We start from the raw sequence: 9,773 nt of genomic DNA, 5'->3' as shown, positions 1-9,773 counted from the left end.
GTTTGCATCTCGTGACAGAAGTTTGCGTATAGACAAAACGCGTTGCTTAGGCGGTCGGAGCTGCGGGGTTTTGTGTGGTTTTGGAGGGGGTGCGCGGCCTAATGAATTACTCTTGTAAAGATTTCGCTGCTAGAAAACCCACAGGTATTTCTGTAGTTGTTCCTGTACGTTTTGTAGTTGAACCCTGCTGACGTCACGGTCGTGACAGTGTTGTCCCTGTCTCTATTTTGCCTGTATTTCCCCAGAGCATTTTTTTCAGGCCACATTTCCTCCCCCCCCCATAGTTTCAGGATGGTTAGGACAGAATAACACGATTTCTGATTTCAGGTGCCTCTTCACCTTCTTTTGTCTAATGTTTAATGTACTTTTTTTCTCCTTTCCCGTGGATTTGGTTGCGGAGCGGGAATAGAGGATATGCTGGTAGGCTCGGGACGTAACACAGAGTGCGGGAGGTGTCTGGTGAGCGCAGCGAGTTCAGGCATTGCGTTTTGTGAGGTCCCTTGCTCGCGGCACAGCTTCTGTTTTTTGGAACGTGTGGCTTGTGTGTGGCCTTGCTTCACTGAAGAGTTTTCTTTGCAGGCCACAGCTGTCCTGGCCTTGCGGGCTGGGCAGCAGCCAATCCTAACGGCCAAGTAAAACCGTAAGCAACAGCGAGTGGGAACGGGGAGCGATGAGTTCCACCAGTGACAGCGGTGCCTTTATGAAATTCCTTGGAGGAGTGGTCCTGGAGCGCCACGAACCAAAAGGCTCTGCCACGTGAATTCCTGCTAAAGAATAAAAATACCATATTAAGCTAATCTTTTGGAAGGTGTAAGTGCTTAAAGATGTTTGGTCTCCCGAGGTGAGAGAGATCGTTAGAGCATGTGATGTCTTCTTTTTCACTTGAAGGAAGAGCTAAAATAATCTGAAGTGAATTTGCCTTCACCAGTTTAGCTTGCGGGGCTGTCTGAGGGGAAATTACACGACAGCTTGCTTGGCCTTTAGGAGGGGTAAGTGAAAGCGTCGCCGCTTCTGGGTTGAAAATGTCCGTTGAGGGAAAGCACGTAAAAGAGGCTAAAGTTGTGCTGATGCCAGTTGTGACTTTACCAGAACAGATCTAGTTGAGGAACGTGGGAGAGGCGGCTGCTTAGGTGTTTCGGACTGCGATTCAGTTTGTGAGGCAGCAGTAGGAGAAGGGGGTGTAACTGGGGCGGCCGTGGTGAAACTCTCCCCAGAATCACCTTCACTGTGCAGAAGTTGGAGGTGGTCTAACCTACGGGACTGCGACAATCCTGGAGAAAATCACTCGCTGGAGGAGCCTCCCTGGCTTATCTGGGTACATGAAAAGAGCTGCTTCAAGTCACGATTTGTCCGTGGGGGTGCGCAGTCGATGAGCTTCCCTAAATCGCTGCTGTTTGTGCTCTTGTTTTTTGCCTGCCGTCTGGCACTTGCTATTAAACTCATCAGATTTCCCGGGACAGTTATATCGTGAGAGGAGGAGTAACTCCTTTTCTTGCCCGTGAGTTAGAGCGTGAATATGGTACTGATTAAAGCTAAACATGCATCTGAGAGCTAAAGCAGAGACACTCGGCATCCCGGTCTGCATTCAGAGCCCTCCGAGCTCATTAGCAGTTTGACCGCTTGCTGACAGGTTTTAGAAAGGATTTTGTAATCGTTGTCTTCAAAGTGGAAGACAAGAAAGGAATGTTGCAGAAAACAAACGTGATTACAGCCCAGAATCGGAGAAGGGCGAAGCCTTAGTATGGGAGACAGACTGCATAACCTGAAAAGCAAGGGCAATGTCTAGCTTTCAAAATAAAGCTAAGAATAGAAGGGGAAGTCTCAGCACGAAGCTGGAGGGTGCGTCTTGAAGACTCTCTCCTGTGCAAACACGTCTAATCATTCATTGATTTCTCTTTTTTTTTTTCCGCCTCCACACACTGCATGATTGTTTGGGGCGATTACAGACGAAACATAAAACAACAAAGCTGAAAAGTGGATTACACAGAGACTACAAAGGAGTTTCATATGAAAAGCGACAGTGGAGTTCTCAAGAAAGAGCCGTCCTTTTCTGTCAGCTTGAGTTTTATGCACAGTTGTATGACATGCAGGTATTCTTAGGAAAACACTGAACTAGTCAGTTTGGCAGGGCGTTAACTTTGCCCTCCAGGCTGACCGGTGATCGACCCCGAGTCCAGATATAAATTGACCCTGAGGGAGGTGGATTTCAGTAACTAGCTGAACGCAGCCTGGCGCTCGGTCGAAGGGAGGGAATTAAGGTGCAGATAAGCTACGCTGGCGTGCTGTTGTTGAAAGCTTCCGGGACCTTTCCAAAGTATTTTCCGTCTCCTTTTTGGTTTATCGTAATGTCCATGTGGCAAATCCCTTTGAGACTGTTAAACTTCAGTGTTATAATTTCATTCCACTTCAACAAGCACCATCTGTTACCAGCCTCTCGAGACTGCATGTGGTCACAGAACTACAAGTATTAAGAGACATGCACTTCAAAAAGTGGCGGGGGAGAGAGGCCGGTGAAACTCTGTGAGACTCTCTCAGATCTGTTTATCTCAAATTTTGTATTTTTTGCTTTATTTGCTTCCTCGTAGGGTGTCTGTCACCTGCCAAATAAAGAAGCTGGAAAAGCCTATCCGCAGCAAACCTGACAAGTACACTAGATCTCCGCTACGTCGCGAGCGTGTGGTTGAAGATGTGCGTTCAGACGTCTCTTCCCACGCGCAGAACACGGTATTTAATCGGTACCAAGCTCCTTTGTGTCGTAGGGAAGCCATTGCACAGCTGCCGATCTCTGCAGCGGGTCGTTAGCGAGAATGCCGCATCTCAGCGCACAACTGCAAAACAGGCTCCTTTATGTCCGCTTGCAGAATTACGAGCTGCTTTACCATGCTGCTCTGATGCTTTAGCGTTAGCGCTGAGCGGGCCTGCTAGCACCGTAACCACTGGTTCAACGCCAGTAATCCATCGGCCGAGGCAGTTGTGCGGTACGTTCCGCCGATAGGCGTTGCACCCTAGCGTCAGCCTTCGGGGAAGATAAATGTACAGAATTCTGAATCTGTGCACTTCACGGGCAGTAAATCCAGAAGAATGGCTGAGTGGCTGAATTCCAAATGGCTTCTATTCATATTTGTCTTCCGTGTATTTTTTTTCTCTCTCTCTCTTGTTCCAGACTCACCCCCTGGAGAAGAGTGTTACCGCAGTGCACTGTATTTCACAGGCGGTGATACGTATTCAATAAGAACACAAGAATTCATGCTGTGGAAATGGGCTTCACGATCAGCGTGCCCGTGAGCCACCCCCTGGGCGTCACGGGTCAGTTCGTGCCTTTGTGCAGGGCAGTTTTCCCAGTTACAGCCTCTTGTGTGATCCTCTACTTCAGTTGCTCTCTCAGCGTATTGGAAACGCGTCCGGTAATACTGTAGCTCACGGAAGTGTTTCGTTGTCTCCTGGCTGACACTGGGTGCCGCTGTAGCAAGGAGAGGCAGTCTGTTTACCTACAGGCAGCCCTGGCACAAAGAAATCGCCTCTTCAGCCCACCTCACCTACCTGGGAGAGCTTTACTGTTAACCTGCAGGCTGGGTCTCTTTAAAGACGGAGTGCTACACACAGTGCACTGCCTTCCCATTCTTTTAAACACGATTTATTGATGTCCCTCAGTTAGGTTGGGGCAGGGGGAGAAGGGAGGGCTGTCTGTCTCTTTCTCTTGTTTTAAAATTGCATATAGGGCCAAAAGTAATTAGGTATCTTACTTCCTTTGGCGTGGATAGTTATTAATACTTAAATACCTTTGCGCCTGTATGAAAAGGTCTGTGGTTTCTCTGCAAATCCGTTCTACTCGGAGCAGTTTGTCTTAATCTTGGCAGCTCAGGGTGGCACCAAACTTCTACCTGTTAAATCTCACCTGTAGCGTGCTTGCAGGCGATGCTGGGAAGGCCCTTCCAGTAGAATGTGAAGACGACGACTTTGACTACGTCCGCTGAAGTACCTGCAGCCAAAGGACGAGAGTGAATACCTGCGTGCCTGCACGTCACCTCGTGACACTCGCATAGCCGTCTACCAACAGCCGGAATTGAGCACAAGTGTGGAGTCAGTCCTTAAACGTTGCAGGAAGTGTCTGTTACGGATGTTTTGAAGCGAGCCCGTGGCACCAGGGTAGCATGTGAAAGCTCAATCTTGTATTACCTCATTTTGCTCTCTTTCTCTTACATAAAAGCACTTAAAGCAGATGAAAACATTTGGTGTGCTAAGAAAAACCTGCAGTGGAGGCAGCACAGTAGTCAGCCCCCTTGGAAGAAAGCATCTTGTCATTTGCTTGAGTGCTCGGTACGAGTTTTATCAGACAAGGGTGAATCACAGGCTGCTTTTTTACCCTGGGGAGCAGGGAGTTCCCACTCTTAGACAGCACGTTTTGTCTTACTAAAGTTTTGGCGGCTCAGCTTGAAGAAGGTGGGTACTGATCAACAGTGACAATTCTGTGGGGTCACTATGTGACTTAATTAAGTGCAATAGCTGCAGTAACGAAGCCAACTAAACAGTACATAGGTGATGAAGCTGTTTTAGCCTTTTTCTAATGATAACGGCACTTAGGCTGTGATCACAATCGGAAAAGTCCAGATATTTTTGGAGCTGAGCAAGTCTGTCTAGCTTGTTCCCTGTACTGCTGCGAAAGATGATCAGAGTACTGGTACCTTCATGTTTTTGTCTCTGTGCAAACAACCCCTTACTGCTCAATACAAAAACCAGGGCAGGCTGTCAAGGAAATAGCGTAGCTGGATCTCTTTTGGCGATTTACTGTGTGTAACAATCGTAAAAGCAAGAGGTTGACAGTCCAAAGAAGTACGATTGCTTGTTCAGTGGTTGCAGATTGTCTCATGCAGTAGTGTTGCTACTTCTGTACAGTCCCTGAGCTGTAATTCTTGTAGCTTTAGAGCCTTTTGGATTGTTGAAGTGAAAGTTTTGCCAATAAAGCTTCTAGCATTAACAACTGGAGTATACAGTGTACAGAATCTGTGTAGCGGAAGGCGCTTGATAAATAACGATAGCTCAGATTAGGTGCTGGCAGTAAGCAAATGCTGGCATTGTACAGTTAAATTATAAACTTACTCAGTTCCAAAATGTGAGACAAGTTTCTCTCTTGTAAGAATATCAGGGAATTAGAGGGATTTTATCAGAATAATCTGACTTTGTACTTTTTTCTTTGAAAATGTGCTTTTAAAACAGGGGAGGTGTACAGAAGGAAGGGGGGTGGGGGAGAAAAAACATTTTATTCTGCTCCCCCTTCAAAAATGAACAGAGAGCAGCTATCTAGTAGCAGCAGCTTGTAAGAAGTGATTATGCAAAACAACGTACTGTCACTGTCCACCAGCTGCTAAACAGCATAGTACTTTTCAAAACATAAATTTGGCAAAGAGGCTTGCTTGTACGCTGTTTCACAGCTAATCACACCTTTAATTTTTTCTGCTTAATTGGGACATCTAAGAGTTCAGCAAGAGAAATGAAGAGGGGAAATACCTCTAAATTCCCGTGGCAAAGGTGGACCTTGGCACGTTGTCACGGAACGCAAAGTCATTATCGCAGGTGCTACTGAAATATATTTTGCGTTAGTGTAAAATGAATATAGCACAGAGCCAGACAAAACTACAGAGCTGTACAATTTCAGGTTCAAGGTCTGACAAGGCTGTTGTACTAGATGTTTGAAAGGAGCAAATATGAAAAGGAAGTGGGGTGGATGTTTTCTTGACGTCTTTCCCAGTCTTAAAAGGAGACACGTAAAACCATTCTTCATGTTTTCTGTGTTGGCTTTTAAAAGCCTTAAGTAATAGGGGGAAAAAAAGGCTTAAAGCTTAAAAGCCTGAAATCCTTTGGGACAGTCACTTCCGTTCCAACACCGTTAAATAGTTAGGGGTCATTTTGCCAGAGTGAAAGATGTTGAAGTATTTTGACTGAACAATTTCTGCTTTTTAAATTAAACTAATAGTAATTTAGGTTACTTGTCTAAGGAGAAGGGTGAGGAACCTCCTAGCAGGCTACCAGCCTGTTACTTACTGTGTATCATTCAGCTTTGTAAAATAAATCGCCCCATGCACCAGTACCTGCTGTGGCTGACCAGCTGGAAAGCAGTTTTGCAGAGGACCTGGGGGTCTGGGTAGACACCAACCACGGGCCGGGAATGTGCCCTTGCAGCAAAGGGGCTGCATTAGGAAGTATTGCCAGCATGTCCAGGGAGGCGATCGGCACTGGTAAGATGTGTCGGGGTCTGGGCTCCCCAGCGTAAGAAAGACAGGGACAGACTGGAGTAAGAAAGACGGGGACAGACTGGTGAGAGTCCAGCGAAGGGCCGCTAAGACACCAAGTGGCTGGAGCATCTGTCATGCTAGCGGAGTCTGAGAGCTGGGACTGTTTAGCCTGGAGAAGAGAAGGCTCAGGGAGGAATCTCAATGTGTATAAATACCTGATGTTCAGACTGAAGATGGATCCAGACTCTTCAGAGTGGTGCCTAGTGAAACGAAAAGTAGTGGACACAAACTGAAATACAGAAATTGCCACTTAAACAACAAAAAAAAAACCCCAAACCATAGTGAGGGTGATCAAGCACTGCAACAGGATGCCCAGAAAGGTTGTGGAACGTCCTTGGAGATACTCAAAACCCAACTGGACACAGTCCTGGACACCCTGCTCTAGGTGACCTTGCTGTGAGCAGGGTGGGTAGACTAGACAGTCTCAAGGTCCCTTCCAACCTCAACAGTTCTGCAATAAGCACAGGGTAGTTGGGACTTGTCAGTCTGAGAATCCGGTCTTTTCAGCTGTCATTTGCCATCTTTGGAAAACATTTTCATCTGCTGTGTGGGCACTTTTTATCCAGCATCCAAGAAACTAGTCTTTGTTTACTGTCTAAACTTCCATTATATTGCGTGTGCTGCACGTATGTGGAAATCCTCCTTGATTATAAAGGGATCGTTTTCTGCCTCAGCTGCCCTAGCTGCTGCATTCACTGATTTAGAAGCAGCGTGCTTTTCTTCCCAATAATATTATCTGCTAATGTCTTCCCTACAGAGTTCATTCAGCTGAAACTGGCTGCAACAACTGCTCTATCTGTTGTAGCTTTTAAAACCGTGAGGACATACGCCTTTAGCCTACCAGTGCGGGTTGTCTTTCAGACAATCGGCCAGCCCTGTCTTTCCCCTCTGCACCCTTACATACTTGGTAGCTGCATGTTCTCTCCTCCGGTTCTCTAGAATGGTTTTCTTTACTTACCTATCTGTTTCCACCCAACCTGCTAGAGCAATGGCTTTGTAAGCAATGTAGGTAACAGCCTGTAGCTGTCGGGTGCTCCCAAGAGCCTCGGGTCTCCTGAGGAAGGCATTTCTCAAGCAGAAGGCAATCTGTTCTTTCATCTAAGAAAGTGACTGCTCACGTTCATTCAATTGCTGTGACAAGGAATGTGCAATTACCCCATTCTTCATAATGGGGTCTAGAAAGAGCATTCTCATTGCACATGACGATGTGGAGCTTCCATTCACAGGTGCCAGGAAACATCTTTCCTTTATTTATGAAAGAAAGGAAACGCCTTCCCAAGTCAATACAGAACAGCGCGGTGAATGTACTTCTAAGGCTGATGTACTGTCACAAGGAGGCACGCGAGAGCGGTAAATAGCCATAAATCGGGGCAGGAGGAAGAGGACTAGCACTGTACTCTCTTCCCTAGAGAGTACAGAGTCCTCTTGGGAGACTGTACGCTAAATACTCTTGATACTGTGTTTGTCCTGGTAGGCTGAAATAAGACATGTCACACGCTCACCCCTTTGAGACATCGCCTTTACTGTTTTGAGATCTCAAAAGAATTATCTTGATTCTGGGATTGGGTTGTTCCTTTTGCGTTTGAACCCCCCTTTTCAGCAGTCCTTTCTTCAGCTGGGGGAGCTTCGTCAGCCTGGCTACAGACCTTCGGTGCAAGAGGAACGGCAGAGCTACAGCATAGCACTGGTGGAGGGCTTCATGTAGATGTGCCTCTTTGGAGCAAATTAAAATTTCAGCACCTAGAGAGAAAAAACAACCTATTCTATGCCTCCCTTCCTGATACTCTCAAATACTCGGAGATCCATTCCTGCATAAATTTTAAAGACAGAAGTCAATTCTTGGCAAAGATGACAGATTCTATTTTTGATGTAAGAACTTGTTTTTTCGCTTCCTTTTTTTTTTTTGTTTGTTTTGTTTTAGGACATCAAGCCTTGATCTAAAAGCTTCAGCTCATGAGGAGTAAGCTAGGTAACTTTTAGCAATTTCCAAAAAAGCACCTGATTTAAATATAGAGAATTGTGTAATGTAGGCTTTTAAACAGACAGTTATTTAATCTAGCAGCAACGATCCTGCCCCTGAAGACGTCCAAGACAAGAGACTGCAACAGACTGCACCTCTCCTCTTGGTTAACCCGTTTTCTCCTGGTTAAGAGATTCATCTTTTGAGCTGCTGCAGGCATTCTTCCCTCTCAGAACTTCAGACTGCTCTGCCAGCTGTCTCCTCTGGTCTGTTTTTAGTCCTCTCTATCCTGTTTGATGTATAGACACCGAATGAGACATTTGTTACAGGTGCTGTCCAGAGTTACTCAAGGCAAATTCCTGTTATCTTCATCTCCATTGTGAGAGGACTCCTCCTGCGGTGCTGAAGCTCTGGCCAAGCTGGTTTCTCTCCTTACTTCTAAAACCTCTCAGTGTGGCAACATGCTGTGACCCCTCTCCTGTTGCACGACCCACACTGCAGAGTATGGGTCTCTACCTGGTAGAGACACACGCTAGGTATGTCGTAGTACCATCAGATGCAGAGCTCCAAGTTTTGTTCAGCTTACAGAACCCAGAAGCCCAGCCTGATTAACTCGTACATCTCTACCATTCCTAGAGTCAGCTTGCCTCTTCATCTGAAAGCCTGACAGCTCTGATTTTAGAGCTCCTTTTAAATCACTTCAAAAGGCAATGAATATTTTGGACTTGAGAGCAGATCCCATTACTGCGTCACTGATTATCTTTGGGACAGCAATTCTGTTGCTTCGCTTCTTAAGAAGTTACCAACTAGTTAATTTTAATTCAGTTCTTGCAGAGCATAGGCATGGTATGTGTTGCTATTTGAATAGCATGTGGGAGTAAGACAAATGCATTACAGAAACCGCAAGCTTGACAAGGAAACTCAAATACTGGCTACGACTATGGGACCATCCTTTGGTTTGTTAACAGTTAGGCCCCCCGTCAGCCTTTAGGGGGGCACAGAGGGGTTTGCGCTCGCACTGTGATCAGGCTACTCAACCTGTATTGACTTAAATCCAGACTGACACAGCCTGATTTTCACTCTTGTCCATCCTGAGCCTACAGAACCACCACGTTTGTACTTGTTCTTATATAGCTAAGATTGGTCCTTAGTAATACAGGCTACAGATTGACACTCTTCATTCCTTGGCTCTGTGTTTCTTCGCAAGAGAAATACTGTCTGTGAACGTTCCCCATTCAGACAGAGGTGCGTAACACGACAAAATGTATTTGGTAGTGCCTGAAGTCTTTAGTTCTTCGTACTTTAGACATTTAGCTGCTGTTTTTAGTGTTGCTTACTGCTTATTATTGAAGACAAAGAACTCCATCATGTATTTATAACCCTGTGTGATTCTTGACTGTCATTTAAGTAGCATCAGGAAAAACCCAGCAGGAACTTACCACGTTCACAGACGTTCCCTGGGCAGCCCCGACCGTTCTCCACGATCCTCAAGAGCGGGCACGGAAACCCACTTTACCATGGGG

This window comes from Pygoscelis adeliae, unplaced genomic scaffold (genome assembly GCF_000699105.1).
Source record: "Pygoscelis adeliae isolate BGI_AS28 unplaced genomic scaffold, ASM69910v1 Scaffold465, whole genome shotgun sequence".
In the NCBI taxonomy this organism is placed as follows: domain Eukaryota; kingdom Metazoa; phylum Chordata; class Aves; order Sphenisciformes; family Spheniscidae; genus Pygoscelis; species Pygoscelis adeliae.
This window is presented reverse-complemented; position numbering follows the sequence as displayed.